The sequence below is a fragment of the Brienomyrus brachyistius genome, chromosome 18 (assembly GCF_023856365.1).
Source record: "Brienomyrus brachyistius isolate T26 chromosome 18, BBRACH_0.4, whole genome shotgun sequence".
Taxonomy (NCBI): domain Eukaryota; kingdom Metazoa; phylum Chordata; class Actinopteri; order Osteoglossiformes; family Mormyridae; genus Brienomyrus; species Brienomyrus brachyistius.
In genome coordinates, this window is record NC_064550.1 from 14716527 (window position 1) to 14731337 (window position 14811).

The 14811-nt window shown below is 47.7% G+C and overlaps 1 long non-coding RNA gene across 1 annotated transcript; it reads left to right on the forward strand.

Moving 5' to 3' along the window:
• The first annotated feature begins 213 nt into the window (after window positions 1-213).
• On the forward strand, window positions 214-14435 carry LOC125713162 (uncharacterized). The gene is made up of 2 exons (XR_007383492.1): window positions 214-976; window positions 13082-14435. It is a non-coding gene; the product is annotated as an uncharacterized LOC125713162 (long non-coding RNA).
• Window positions 14436-14811: the final 376 nt, after the last annotated feature.

A 14811-nucleotide genomic window follows, 5' to 3' on the forward strand; every position in this document is an offset into this window, starting at 1 on the left:
GGAAGAGAGACGCGCGACAGCGCCGATCCCCAGCGCTACCCCCAGCGTGATTCACCGCCGCCGCAGCTGCTCGCCGGCCGCTCTTCTCGCCGCACACCACTCTCGTTAAAGGATGACACTTTTTTTTGCAGTCATTTTAGAGCAGGGTGGGGGTGCACGCCGGAGGCGGGGAGGGAGAGAAAAAGAAAGATGAATTTATAAATAACAAAAGGGGGTCTGACGTCACGCAGAGTGCTGTCCAGGACAATGCCTGCAAGAAGATGGGGCGGGCGGGGGCTTAGGAGCCAGACGGGCGAACTTCTGTTTGCACTCAAGTTGAGTAAGATCACAGCACCAGCCAGGAGGTGAGATGTCGCTGTGTGGGCACGGATTATTCCTGTCACACGCAGCTCACCCCCCGCTTCCCCCCCCCCCCACACCACAGCCCCAGCTCCACTGGCCAGCGGTGGTCACTGGAAGTTTTTAAAATAGTTATGGTGCAGTTTTCCAGATGATTCTACTCATCTCAGAGACTGTAAGCTACAGAGTCCACTAATAACAGTCTGTTTTAAGGGCTGTGTTTGTTTGTGGCTCACTGGAGGCTCCGGGCTTCACGTTCGGTGTTACTTTTTTTTATGGTACGTTTTTCCCCTCCAGCGGGGCGACGGAAGCTGGCACCGAGCAGTCGGGGTGTTTGAATCCAAAACGGAAGAGACTTCTGCATTCCGGACCTGAGAAAGCTGGCAGGCGACATGCAGGCAGATGTAGAACAGCCCCAGGAAGGATGCATCAACGCCCAGCGTTGGGAGCAGGACGGCACGGAGTACCTGGGGAGTGGTACTGTTGGCCCCTCAGTTCGGAACCTGCCTCAACTGTCTGTCGGATAAGGAGAACGACCTGACATCCTGCACCGTGTACTGGCTGATTGTGAAGGACCTGAGGATTTAGAGCAGTATGGGCTTGGGGGTGTTGCTTGGCAAACAGCCGGAGAATTCACGTAAGTAAACGCAATGCTTTTTCCCTGGGGATGGAACAGGGACTCGGGGGTGGGGGGGTGTTTGTGTATTTATATTTCACTGTGGCATTCACTTTGGACATACGGTGTATTTCTCTTGGCCGGGGGGGTAACAGCGGGGGTCTGGTATTGCAGAAAGTGCTTCGGCATACAACGGAGAAGTTGTGGCTTTTATTTCCGTTCAGTGTAGCTAATTCGAGGCAGTGCAGTGCAGTGCAGTGCAGTGCCGCCGTGTGGCCACTTGCCGGTCCCGCGTCCCTCTTCCTCCTGCTCCTCCCTCTCTTCCCCGCTCTCTCTCGGCACTTGGCAGCTGTGCCAAAGTGGGCAGGGAGAGGGATCGGCGTGCGCGGTGAGGGCGGGGGCCGTCACGCCGACTTGCCACGGCTCCCCCCCACCCCCCCCGCTCAAGCACGCCGCGTCGCGAGCGCGCCCGCTCAGTCGCTATCCTGCCTTGCACGCTCGCGGGCGCAGACGAGAGAGCTCCCTGCCTTCCTGCCTCGCTCCGTGGCCTGTTCCAGATCCTCACCCTGCCTGCTGTCTGAAACTCCACTCAGGTATTTCAGATATTCTTTTTTTCACACAGAGTTTGAGTCTTCTCATGCTTGCCCGACCCCCCCTCAAACCGTGTCCCCCTGTCCCCGGCTTCTCCTCAGGTCTCTCTCTAGGCCCCTCCCCCTTTGCTCTTCCTCTCGCCGTCTTCCTCATCGTTTTCTGCGAATGCGTGCGCCATGCATAGGGAATCCGCCATTTCAGACCGGCGAAAAGTTTTTTTTGTCCGGGACCCCTGAAAAAAAAAAAGGGGGGGGGGGGGGCGTCACAGATTCGGATCGTCGCTGTTCTATTGCCAGGCCAGGTCCATCCGGAATCACACTTAATGATTGTATCGATGATATCGGCACGCTGGAGGATAGGAATGAACGTAGCCTGTAGCTGGGTGTGTCGGACATCGAACACGAGTGTTCCGGGTCCATTTCTGGGGCCATTTGGGCACAACAGAGGTTCTGTTTTAAATACAATACAACTCCAAGCACCAAGGTGTTCAGGACAGCTTCCTGGAGAGGCAGCAGGTGCCGAGCAAACATCCGTGAGGAGGTCTCTTAATCCAGAGGGCTGCTGCACCGCCAGACCCAATTCCGGTCACGGTTGGCAAACAAAAGACCCGCCCGAATGAAACCGCTCGAAGTTTGTGAGTCCTGGCCAGAGAACTTTGAGAGCGTAAATGTGACACAGCTCTCCAGCCCCGCACTATCGCCTATTTGAGGTATAATAAGCACACTGTTGGTATTTGTGCACACACTAAAAGGGGATATTTACACACCTTATCGGGGCATCTGTGCAGAGCTCTGGGGAATATCTGAATGCCTCTAGGCCGTGATCACCTCTTACTTTCATTCGACTTTTCATTTAGTGGTCACACTCCCGCCAGCCAACTCTAGCCCACGTGTATCGTGCGGGCCTATCCAGGCAGCTAGCAATGAGCAGCTCCTTCATTTCATAAAGGAATGTAGCGGCAAAATAAATTAATAAAATAGGAGGGATGTGGAGAGGAAAATTTGGAGAGATGTGCTAGGAGCTGCAATAATCCAGGGTGTGGAGGCTTTAAGATCAAAAGCAAGCTGTGGGATAACATGGTAAACATCTTAAAAATATGAAATAAAAGATGAAGTAAATACAGGATGCAAATGGAAGAACCTAGCTGGGCAGATTTTCTGTGTTTTACCAGAGTACAAAGGTCTTAAACAGGTATGAGTTTCAGACGAAAAGATAAAATAGAGCAATATAAAAAGAATGTTTGTAAACTTATCTTTCAGTTTTTTGATTTATATGAGGCTGAGAGAGTTACATCAAATTAACAATAGACAACACTGCTCTTAAGTTTGCAGTTAATTCAATCTTGTGCTCCTCTGAGTGGTTAGATGTAATTTATCTGGTATTTTATTCTTGACTGTTGTTATTTGGGATTCTGAGGTTATAAAACGTCACAAAAACAAAATCCCAGCCTTCCCACCGAAAGCTCAGGTATATGATTCAAATCAAACAGGTTTTCACAGCAAGGTGATCCAGGGACCAGGAGAACTTTGAGTGGATTCATGTGACACCACAGAGTGGCACATGGGTGGCAGGACGGTGGAGAGGCTCTACTGTAATAAGCAAACGGTCATCAAGCTGTCATCCGGTTTAATATTCAGGAGGGACGTGAATTCCATTGGTCCTCAGACTGCCTGCAGATAATAAATTACGGAGTAGCCAATCAAACTGAAATATTCAAATGGTGTGCAACTAGGGAGAGCAGATTGGAGGAAAGAATCATGTGTGTTACACCCAAATACCAGGCAAAACAAAAACAACCATAACGGCAAAAATTACAGGTGTCCGTACTGTACAACCGTCTTACAAAACCACTAAGTTAAATGGAAAAAGGATCACATAGTTAATTTTTTTTTACAACATATGCCTCTTCGGCATTCGCTCTATGTCTGTATTCTAAATCAGCTCTTTTTAGAACGATGTATATATTTAGCTACGCAATTCTACGTAAATATTTAGCCACGCAATTCGTCCGGTCTGTGTGTAACGAGAGGAATCGCGGCGGTCTTCCTTGGGCAAAGCGGGATCACCCCCCCCTCTGTGGCCTGCGTGCTCATACACATGCGCGTGTCTTCCCGCTAACAGACACAGAACTCCGCCCTCCCTCCTCGCTCTCCTCAGATGAACTTATCATGTTGCTTCATGGTAGTTTTTTTCCCCTTTTTCTAGGCAGCTAGTCTGACTTCCTGCTTTTAGCGTGCCGCTGACAATGAGGCCTTGTCTGCCCGCCTCACACGCAGTAAGCGGAGCTGCCAGAGGCGCAGGCCTGCTGCTATTATCCAACGGAGACGCATGTTAACCATTTCTTGCCAGCACTCCTTTCTGCGCCCCCCCCCCCTCGCTTTTTGACTTTACTATCTGCCGTGGCCGCCTGTAACACCACAGCATAATCACACACGTGATTTAATGTCCCTGTAAACCCTTCAGACTCGCACCATACGTACAGGAAACAGCGGCTCCCTGATTCCGCTCCTGCCTGCTTTTGACACGTTTATGAAACACAAGCCACGCCTGAGGTGAACTTAGGTCGAGTCGAGCCCTAATGGAATATCGGAGAAAAAAAAGAGACAATGTCGCATATACAAAAATATCGCCATTTTCATTTTCCCATTCAAGTCGGAATTCAGCTTCTGATAATAGCATTCAAACACAAACATGCTGATAAAAACAACGCATTAAAACAATTATGCATACAAACACAAATATAACACAAAAATATGACAAAAGGCAACATTAATCTTAGTATAAATGACAGGAGTTGAAATGAATACTCAACTATTTAACTGATTAATTAATACTTGATCTCAGTTACTCAATAATCATTACTTGTTCGCGATGAAAACCTGACCGCTGGTAAATGCTTCTCTTCCGGCTGTGTTTGGTGAGCATCTTCTCATGCCACTTAACTATGAAAACAGTGCTATTTTTAAAAAGTAGAACGAAACATTTCTCGGTAATCCACGCGTGTATCCCGAACTGGCGAGTCTACGGTTACTAAACCACTGTTATGAGGTCATTGTCTATGACCGATTATTTGTGAACGAGGCCGAGCAGCCTATCGCTGAAAGAGAGACCAGAAGAGACTCCTGCTCGAACCTGCCCCCCCCCCCGCCCCCCCCTTTCCGAGACAGCGAGGCAGAGAGGAACCCCATCGCCAGACCCACTTCCTGTTTTGGAGGGTCACTATCTACTGTGCTATTTTTGAACGCTCTCCTCATGCTTAATATAGATGACACACATCCTAGAGAGTGCGGACATTATTGGTGAAGAAACGACGTGTCATGTAACCATGTTACAGCTGCGGGGAAACTCAGTACACAGGAGCCCTGATTATGATTTTGGGAATCAACTACAAAAGCACATCCCCATTGTTTAATTATGGAAACAGAATTTGAGATGGTGGGTGGGGGGGGTGGGGTGCAAGGGAAGGTCATATAGGGTGAAGTGTAAAGCAAGTGATCCTATGCAGTTAAGTTAGTGCACATGTCACAGTGTGGAGGGTGTAAAGCTGGGGTGGGCAATCTTAAAGGGTCGGTGTGTATGCGGATTTTCACTGCAACTCTCTAATTAGATTACTAATTATAGGATCGATTGGCTGAAGAGTCCCGGGTTTGAACAGCTGATGTAAAGGTTATCCCAAAAACCTGCACACACATCGGCCCTTTGCGGACACGATTGCTCACCCCAGCAGTGTTACTGAGCTTTTATCAAGGGATGTTGTGCAGAAAACAGATAATGAAATGGAGCTTTATTTGCACAGGCACATAGGAATTCTTATATATTCACATATCCCATCATGCTCTTCTTTTTAAAGACACACACAGATAGGTGAGAGTGAAGCTTAGGGTCTGAGCACAGGGTCAAGCTGTCCATCCAGAACCCCAACTCTTAACCTCATTTTTCAGAGGTTAAGAGCCTTGCTACAGGGCCCAGTGGTAATGTGATTATTCTACCAAGCATGGGACTCAAACCGGCAACCTTCTGATCACAGGCAGAGCGGCCTGATCCACCCCCAAAACTGCTAAACCTGTTGGCAAATTCAGTCGCTAAGCAGAATTTTATTTACTGCGACTTAAAGGTATGCACGATCAACTAGATCCTGAGATGAAACTGGATAACAGGGAGAATGGATACATGGATGTATGGATGGACAGGTTAGCAAATGGAATTCTGCTACTGTCCTTAAATGTTATCGGGCTTTGAAGGAACATTCGCACACGATCGTTTCAATGCAGGCAATGTTGAAATGCATGAAAGTGTTTTGGCTCACACAAGCTTTCAAAAACATTTGCACATCTACGCAAACCCCGGATCCGGCCTGCTGACTTTTCCCCCGAAGTAGAATGACAGACTCCAGGCAAACAATTACTGAGACCAAAATGGGACGTGAAAGCATCGAACTACATGTATTTTTTTTTTAATTAATCGCAATATTTTCATATTTTTATCCAAATGCCATCAGGTGTCCACAAAGAAACCAGCGATTAAAAATAAAATGATAAATTGGCATGCTACCGTTAACACACCCAATATTATGTTGGACTAGAATGCTGAGAGAACAGAACACAAAAGTGTGGGATGCATATGATAAAGTTACTTTTTATCTGAGAGCATTTCCAGGAATAGCTCTGGCTTTGTTAGACAAACAGCAAAACAGGAACAGCTCGGAGGCCATGTAGGCTTCATCACCTGGATAAACGTGAGGTTGATGTGAATCGACTCACTGTGGTCAGGGGCGGGCGTGTTGTTTCAGGGGCCCCACTGAAAAAGTTACTTCAAGGCCCCCAGCCAACAAATCAGCCGCGGGATCAGACTGCTTCTCCAGAGGCCCCCCAGCCAAATGCCCAAACGCCGGTGACTTTATAGATTTGGCCATAGGGGGCGGTGTGGAGCTGAGCGGGGTATGATTCCGTGTCTGTGATCAGAAGGTCGGCAGAGTGATTTCACTATCAAGCCCTTAATGTCCAAATTGCTCATTCTTAAAATAAAAAAGAGAACGTAACTTCAGAAATTAAATGGAAAAATCTTTATCTAACATGGCAGCTTAATACAGGCGTGCGACATATGAACCTCTGGCCGACGTCACGTAACTGGCTTCGGTGCTCTGTGATTTCTAATTAAATGTGTATAACACCCCCTGCTTTACTCATTCACCCATCGTATCAGGCTCTATGTTTTGACACAATGACATGGAACGTACCATTCAGCCACTGGGGGGGGGGGGGTGTCCCTAACTGATCTGCAATGCTGTAAAAATCTGGGAGAACGGGATGGACACCCGCTTCGCGGCTGCCTTAGAATGTTCGGGAAACCGAATATAACAGCCGCCCCGACACGCTGCCGTCGGCACTGTGGCACCTGCCGCCTCCTGCCGCCTCCTGCCACCTCCTGCGTGCTGATAACAGGGACCAAGCCGCCGCTTCTCACGCCGTTAGCCCGCTTGAGTAAATTCTTACACAATGTACGTTACCTGAGGCCGTCCACTTAATTATTCAAACAACTCTCCCATTTTCACGCACGGCTAAAAACCTGGCACCAAAAATAAAAGTGCGAGGCCACAAAATGACCAGAAAGTGGGGCCACGCTTTGAAAAAAGGTTTCACAGTCAAACCCAACTTCTGCTCTCATTCCTCTTACGATTCTGTGCTCACTTTTCCTCCAGAAATGACAGCACCTTGACATGACATATTTAAAAACATGAGGTTAGACAGCCAGTAAATCCAGAGTTTAAGGTTGCAGAGTGTCTTTTGTTCGTTTTGGGGGAGGGCAGGGGGAGTCATCCTGTCAGACTAACACGCAGGTCCCTGGGTCCACGTGATGACGGAACTGCCCAGTCCCGTGCCGCTGTGACATCGGCGCAGCAGCGGCTTTCGGAGTTGATTCGCACGCCAAGCCGCGATAAGGAATCTGCGATAACTCCGGAGATGACGGGAATGTCGGCGTGACCATGCAGATGGTCGATGGGGCAGATGCCCAGGTGCTTTGCGCGAGAAAAGCTGAGAGGGGAAAAGAACATGTATAACTCCCCTTTCGAGACAAACAGAGGAGCGAATGGCAAAAAAAACAGGCCCAGCTTTGGCCCACGGTGATGAATGACGCCCCTGGTTGACCACGGCCGTCATCCTTTAATTTAGACAAACAATGTTTGCGACAGCATTCAGCCCGATTCCAAGTCTCTATTGTATCAAAGACGGCTCAAATGGACAATGCCCACTAATTAAGCGATGCAAAGCCATTGTCTTTTATTCTTTTTTTAATTATGAGCTTTCACTCTTTCACTGGCCCTTCCCTTCCCCCACTTTACCCACCACGCCATGCTGCCCCCCCCCCCCCCAACCCCACCCCACCCTCCTTTCCTCGTTCATTGAAATTCAGCCTGGCACTCAGACGCTGCCCATTTCTTGGCACCAAGCTTAGAGAAAGAAAAAAAAAAAACATAAGAATCCGTACCAGTCGTCTGGCTTTCAGTCGCCGTGGTTCCGCCCAGCGTCCGGCCGGCTTTTCCGCGGATAAACTCCAGCTTCCCAGGATAGGTATTATTTTATGCTTCTGTTCCAGTCGTTTGTGTTCCAGACTTGATATTTGGCTATGAAATGTTTGGGTGTGCATTAATTGGGTCATGTGTTTACTTTTTTCTAATTGGGTGATCAGCGGATCTAGCTGCTCGTCCTTTCGGAGCACAGATGGAGAGTTGGTCTCCTGTTTCAGCCGATTTACACTGTTCGTTATTGCTCTCATTTCCATAGCATGACAAAACGGGCTTATTTACCACCAGATGCTAATTGTGTGTGTGTTTCTAACAGGACACGTAGCTTGGCGTTTCCGTCCAGAATTCAACATGGCAGCCATTTTCTAATTGATAATTGTACGGTCATGCAAACTGGCCTTTGCAGTGAGCTTGGCGTGTTTGCCCGATAGACTGAGAGTGTTCAAATGTTTGAGGGTCAGGTGTGTCCTCCCCGCATGCGATTTTTATGCATCGTTTACATTTAGGAGCGCGCACGCTGTTAGGCTTGCGTGTAACTTTACAGGGTTGTATCTCAAATGTCCCCCTTTCTGGCTGTGGTGAAGAGTCATTCTGCGAAGATTAGAGGGTGAGGAGCAGATCGCTATGTTAAGGCTTTAGCCTGCGAGCAGTGGGGATATTTCACGTGTTTATTTTAGCGCGTTGCACGCTAGCTGTGAAGCACTGTGGAATAGGGACATCCCGGATCTGAGGACCGAAACTTGAAACAGGTCCCTTAAAATGCCGAGCTAAGGACTAGGAGTGTTGTCCATCAAGATACCTAAAGATGGAGCGTGAACACGTTTCGTTATTTAGTGAATCTGGCTGAGCGGATGTGGTTCCCCAGCTGCAGATGATGACCTTGTTACCTGGAGTGGGGGGGGGGGGGGGGGGAGGAGAGTGTTTTACTTAATTCTACCTACCCGGCGATTCGCTGTCCTTTCACAGAAGACCGGGCCCCCGATGGTCGAGTCACAGGCTGAAAGTTCAAAACTGTCATCTCATTCATAGCTAAAGGAAACTGGCCCAGAAAAACATTTCCTGTTTTGCCACAGTAAAAACAGAGTGCAGAGGTGGAGGCGAATATGAAAATACTACTTACTGTAGGCTCAGGGGCGGCTCGGGGGGGGCTCAGGGGGGGGCTCAGGGGGGGCTCAGGGGCGGCTCGGGGGGGCTCAGGGGGGGGCTCAGGGGGGGCTCAGGGGCGGCTCGGGGGGGGCTCAGGGGCGGCTCGGGGGGGGCTCAGGGGGGGCTCAGGGGCGGCTCGGGGGGGGGGCTCAGGGGCGGCTCGGGGGGGGCTCAGGGGCGGCTCGGGGGGGGCTCAGGGGGGGCTCAGGGGCGGCTCGGGGGGGGCTCAGGGGGGGCTCAGGGGCGGCTCGGGGGGGGCTCAGGGGCGGCTCGGGGGGGAAGTTCTGTCAGCTGGCTGGGGTCAGGGCACGTGCTGCCTTTTTGCTACTTTCTTTACTGATGTTCTCGTGCATTTTTTCCGAATGCTGCGTTATACTTTAAAGGTAAAGGCCGCAATTCAGAAGTTTCCAGGCGGAGTTAGAACTTGTTCCTGAAGCTGTGAATCCGTCCACCCATCCAAAGCAGATTTATGATGCAGGGAATACAAAAGGGATACATTGTTTTAATAAGTATTTGACTCAATAATAAAGGGATTTCATTTCAATCAGCAGTGCTACTTAGTTTTAAAACAGACACCATGACTGCAGTCGCTGACAGCTGAACTTAAAACAGAGTTTCTTTGAGTCTCTGTGGTGCTACTGATGGCCTGGCTCTGGTGATCTCATGGCATCCCTGATCTATTTGGATATAATGGGATTTCAGGAGAATGGAGGAGGAGATCATGTATACACACCGACGGTCGCAGTTAGATGGCATTTGAGTTTCCACCAACTTCCATGGGAAATCTAGCTTCAAACGAATATTACATCCACATTTACATTTACTTAGGAGGCACATTTATCCAAAGAATCAGCACGAGTGAAGCCTTACGTGCATCACCTGGTTCGGTTAAAGAGAGATCAGAGGTCGGGCCAAAGCTTGATTTCAAGTGTAATGTTGATTTCAGTCTCAGATGAGACATGATCTAAACTCTGTGGCTGAAGGCTATCTGGTCTCGTTGTGAGACTGCGATTGGACAAGCCGGGAAGCCTGGCGTTTGGGGGAAGCCTCTAACATATACCGAATGGGAAACCACTCAGTTCACAAAAGACGAAAGTCTTCCCAGTGACACTGGCCTTTGACTAACTGGTAGGGAAGATTGTGTTCATTAGACACACACACACACACACACACACACACACTCACCCTTCAACACATATACAAAAACATGACTTACTTTGATCCACCAGTAAAAGTTTAACTAAACATTTCACTCCCAGTCTCCTCGCCATAGCTTAGGAAAAACTACCCCAAGCACTTCACCATTCACCATGTAATTAATTCAACATCTTAATTAAGCAGCCCCTACCCCACCTGCCCCCACCCACCACCCATGTCCCCTCCCTGTGCCCCTCTTCCTTTCCATTCCCCCCCTGGGTGTGGTCTGGCCACCACAGCTCTTAAGTTCCTGCCAAAACATTTCAATCACTGTCTGCGTTAATTAAGCTAAAAAAGAAATTCTGAATCTTAATGAGTTACTTCAGTGCTTTTCAGCAGCTCCAGTTCTCAGACTAATTTATGCAAAGAGGGGCTTCCCCCCCCCTTTGCCATGCCCCCCCCCCCTCCCCAGCCACCTTGGTACTGTACATTTCCCAGCTGCCACTCTCAGGCGGACGGTGACCAGGGCAACAGCCAGAAAACTTGCCTTGGTCACAGTAGGTTGCATCTTCGCCTGGAGAGAAGGAATTTTTTTAGCCATTGTATGAGCTGCAACTTTGGACGGCAAGCCACAGAATTGTAAAAAAAAATGCTTTCTTTCTTTGCTTAGTTATTCCAGGGCACAACCTGCAAGTCGACACTTATTTTACATTAAAACTGCCTCTGGAAATCAACACCGCTCCTACGAACATATGGATTCCTTTTAATTCCCAAACTCTGACACAGAGGACAAAGTGCCAGTCTGCCAGCGTCCGCCAGCTCTGGACAAATCAGACGTAACGTCCGGCGACCCATCAGCTCCGTGGTAACCGAGAGTCACCTAACCGAAGGACACCTACGTGGAGAGGCAACCATCTGCTGAAGATATATCACTTTCTGTTGTATTCATCACCGAAACACCGCTGTGACACAAAGGGTCAGTCACTGGGGAGTTTTCCACAGTGTGGAGGTTGCGAAAGTGCAAGCAAGGTGTCAAACATCAGTGTTGTTCATGTGTGAGTTTTTTTTTTACTTCAACCATGACATTTAGAACAGGTTTCATGTGACCTGTCTTTGTGCAACTGTATAATTTTTCTAAATTTCAATGGGGGAAAAAATTCTTGACACTGTTTTGCTCCCCAAAAATATTATGATACATATTTTTTTCGGAGGCAGACCGTTCCAGCTAAAGAAATTGTCCTTATAACAGGTTTGGTTTGAATTCTCGCATTCTTTCTTTAAGAAAAAGAATTTCAGCAGATACACCTTCAGAAAGACCCGCACCCTAAAATGGCTGAAAAGCGGCCATTTTGTTTTGCGTGCGCGTATGTGTGTGTGTTTTTTTTTTCACCCCCCGACTAGCAGAATCACAGCTATGTGTCGACTTCAGAAAGCAGCTGGGGAAGCCATGTTTAAATTCAGCTGTTTACTTCAGCCTGTTAAACGGCGAGCTTCCACGGGTCCTCGCGCTGGAATGCGCCCAGTTTTTTTGGCAAAAAAATGGGCGCTGATCCCTGGCACACGCTGCAGCAGCGTTTCTCTATGGCACACCAGCGTTTCTGGATGCCAGTGAGTTACGCTTTGGGCTTTTACAAATTAGCTCTCCCCCCCCCCCCCCTGTGGTGGTTACGTTGTGTTTTGTCTGCGTTTATTTTCCTCTTAAAAGCTAGCCTCTGTAAATAGCCACACCGCTACCACCAGTTCCACCTGTGTTCAAGATTTCTTTATTTATAAGTGTTGCTTCACTTCTCCAAAAATCTCAGCTTAGTCCTGATGCAGTTTTCAACTATCCCTGGATTTAATCTGTAAGCTGTTGCTTTGAACTAGGTCTAGGTTTTGTACGACATCAAACCTAGAAAGGAATTATGCATTTACCTATCAAAAATTACACACATCGAAGTCATCCACTGTCCGATCAGTTTTCCTCGATTCCTTCTTTGGTTGCTTGGAAATGACCTCAAGCACCAGAGTTCCAAGCGTGTCTATCAAGGACAAAATCGTAAGGCATCTGCCATCACAGGCGTACGGGGTCAGGTTTATTTGGTGTGATGCTCCGACCGTTGGACCTTTGAGTCATTATGGCTACCATTACAACTGCACCTAAGTGTCTGACTCCATGGCAGAGCAGTTTACAATCAGAATCGGAAACCTTTTATGGGCCAAGCACAAAACGTACAAGGGATTTGTTTTCGGTGCAAGTGCTGGCACGAAGTGTAGCATGAAGGACGAAAACCAATAAATTGAATTAAAATTGAAATAGAGATATAAGTAGAAATATAAATTATGTATTAATTAATTATGTAATTATGTATAAACAAAAGTTCAGACACCCAGATGTAGGTTAAAAACAGCTGCTGGCTTCTGTACTAATAAGCTTATGAAGTCACTAAGAGTGTGAAATCCATACAGTGTGTGATTAGATATGAAAGGTCCCTTTAGTGTCATGGAGGGCAGTAGCCTGGGGGAAGAAGCCGTTCAGGTGGTGGGTCATTCTTATAATACCTTATAATACCTGACGTTGTGGGTAGTAAAACTCAGAAAATGTTTACTTTTTTTACAGTTAAATACGCTTGTTTGCTGCTGCAGACTCTTCCATAGTTCACTTCATTCTACCAGGCCACAGCACGTAGGTCAAAGTTTATGCATGTTGAGTCCGCTCACAGCTAATGTGTTTCCCCTTCTCTCCCCAGCGTTTCTGCCGCTGATGCTACCCTTGGGGCTGAGGTAGTAGATTGAATAGTTGTGGGGTGCCAGCCCTCCCTCTGTGATAACTATGCAATCTACTGTCTTTCCTAAGGAGACGGTTGAGACGGCCAACAGCGCGAGACGGCACCTCCAGGCACCTTGCAGCCAAGCGCTTGCGAGCTAAATCCCAACGGCACGACATCTCCAGCCTGTTCATGCACATTAGCAAACCACAGGTTCTTAGCATATTGCTTACGAAACACTGGCACTTGGAGAAAGTAATTTTTGGGATTAGTCCAATGTACTTTGGGATCCTAGCAGCGCACAGTGAGGGCTGTGTTGATGCGTGAGCTAGTGACTACCACGGTAGCAAGTGCCCTGCTTGTTAGGCCTATATTAACGAGCACTTTTCTAGCGAGCACTAGTTAGTGAGAGTTGTACTAGTGAACACTATGTTAGTCAGTGCTAGGGTAGTGAGCACAATGATAGCGAGTGCTGTGCTACTGAGCAATACGTTAGAAAGCGCTCTGTTAAGCTGCAATGTGTTAGCAGGCACTGCGCTAGAGGTACACAGTGTTAGCGAGAGCTATGCTACTGAGCATATGTTAGGCAAGTACTATGCTAGGGCACAATATATTAGCAAGTACTATGCTACTGAGCACTATGTCAGCGAGAGCTATGCTATTGAGCAGTACGTTAACTAGTGCCCACCTCGTGAGCACTATGTCAAAGTTCCATGTTTGCGCCTGCGGTGCCCGTGATGGTATCCAGTGCCCTCCTGCAAAAGCATCACAGTTGCATACCTTGCTGCTGATGCCGTGCGACTCTGCTAGTGCCCTTGCGGGGTGAGGTAGTAGGTTGTATAGTTTGTTGGGAGGGATCAACCCCTACTCAGGTGATAACTATACAGTCTATTGCCTTCCCTGAGAGGTACAATTACTACAGGCAAGGAACAAAGTCGTCACATTGACTGACCGGCGCTAGCTAGCGCTACGCGGAACACATGCTGTGTGCATGGCAAGGTGACTATACAAATGTGCTTTAAATGTATTACCTGAAGGGTCAGAAGGCTAACTGTCTTACTGCATTGAAACTGAAACATATATGAACAGTCTAGGTCACTTTTGTAAAAACTTTACTGTACTCATTCTTCCTTTATGGTTTCCCTTATTTGTAGCTTAAATTATTAATGATAACATTAGTTAGCTTACAGAACTATACACAAATGATGTGTAATTACTCACAACTGTATATTTATTCCTGGGTTAGTTCCTATAATGACTGTAACATTAGAATTTGTTAAAACGGCAAGTCCGGTTTGATGTATGTCTATAATAAATAAAAATGCATTATTAAAAATAATAATGAAATGTATTGTTATTGGATATATTTGGACTAAATGGTTCTGCATTACAACAGATATTCCATCTGCACATGCACGGTACATACTTACATATGCAGCCTACAGCCATGGATCTCCACTGGCCAGTTAGATGCTCCCCAAAAGCTCCTCGCCCCCCCCCCCCTTAGATGTTTTAAAGACTAAATAAATAACTACCAAGTATAGTCCACAACATAGCTAACTAGGTGGTTAGCAGAACACAATGCCTCGATATTTCCTGAATACGAAATGTGTTTATTTGGTGTAGTGACTGTTTGTGGCCAATAACCCCCCCCACACACACACAAATCATGGTTTGAGTGGATAAACAGTGCTGCTGTTCACACACGGGGG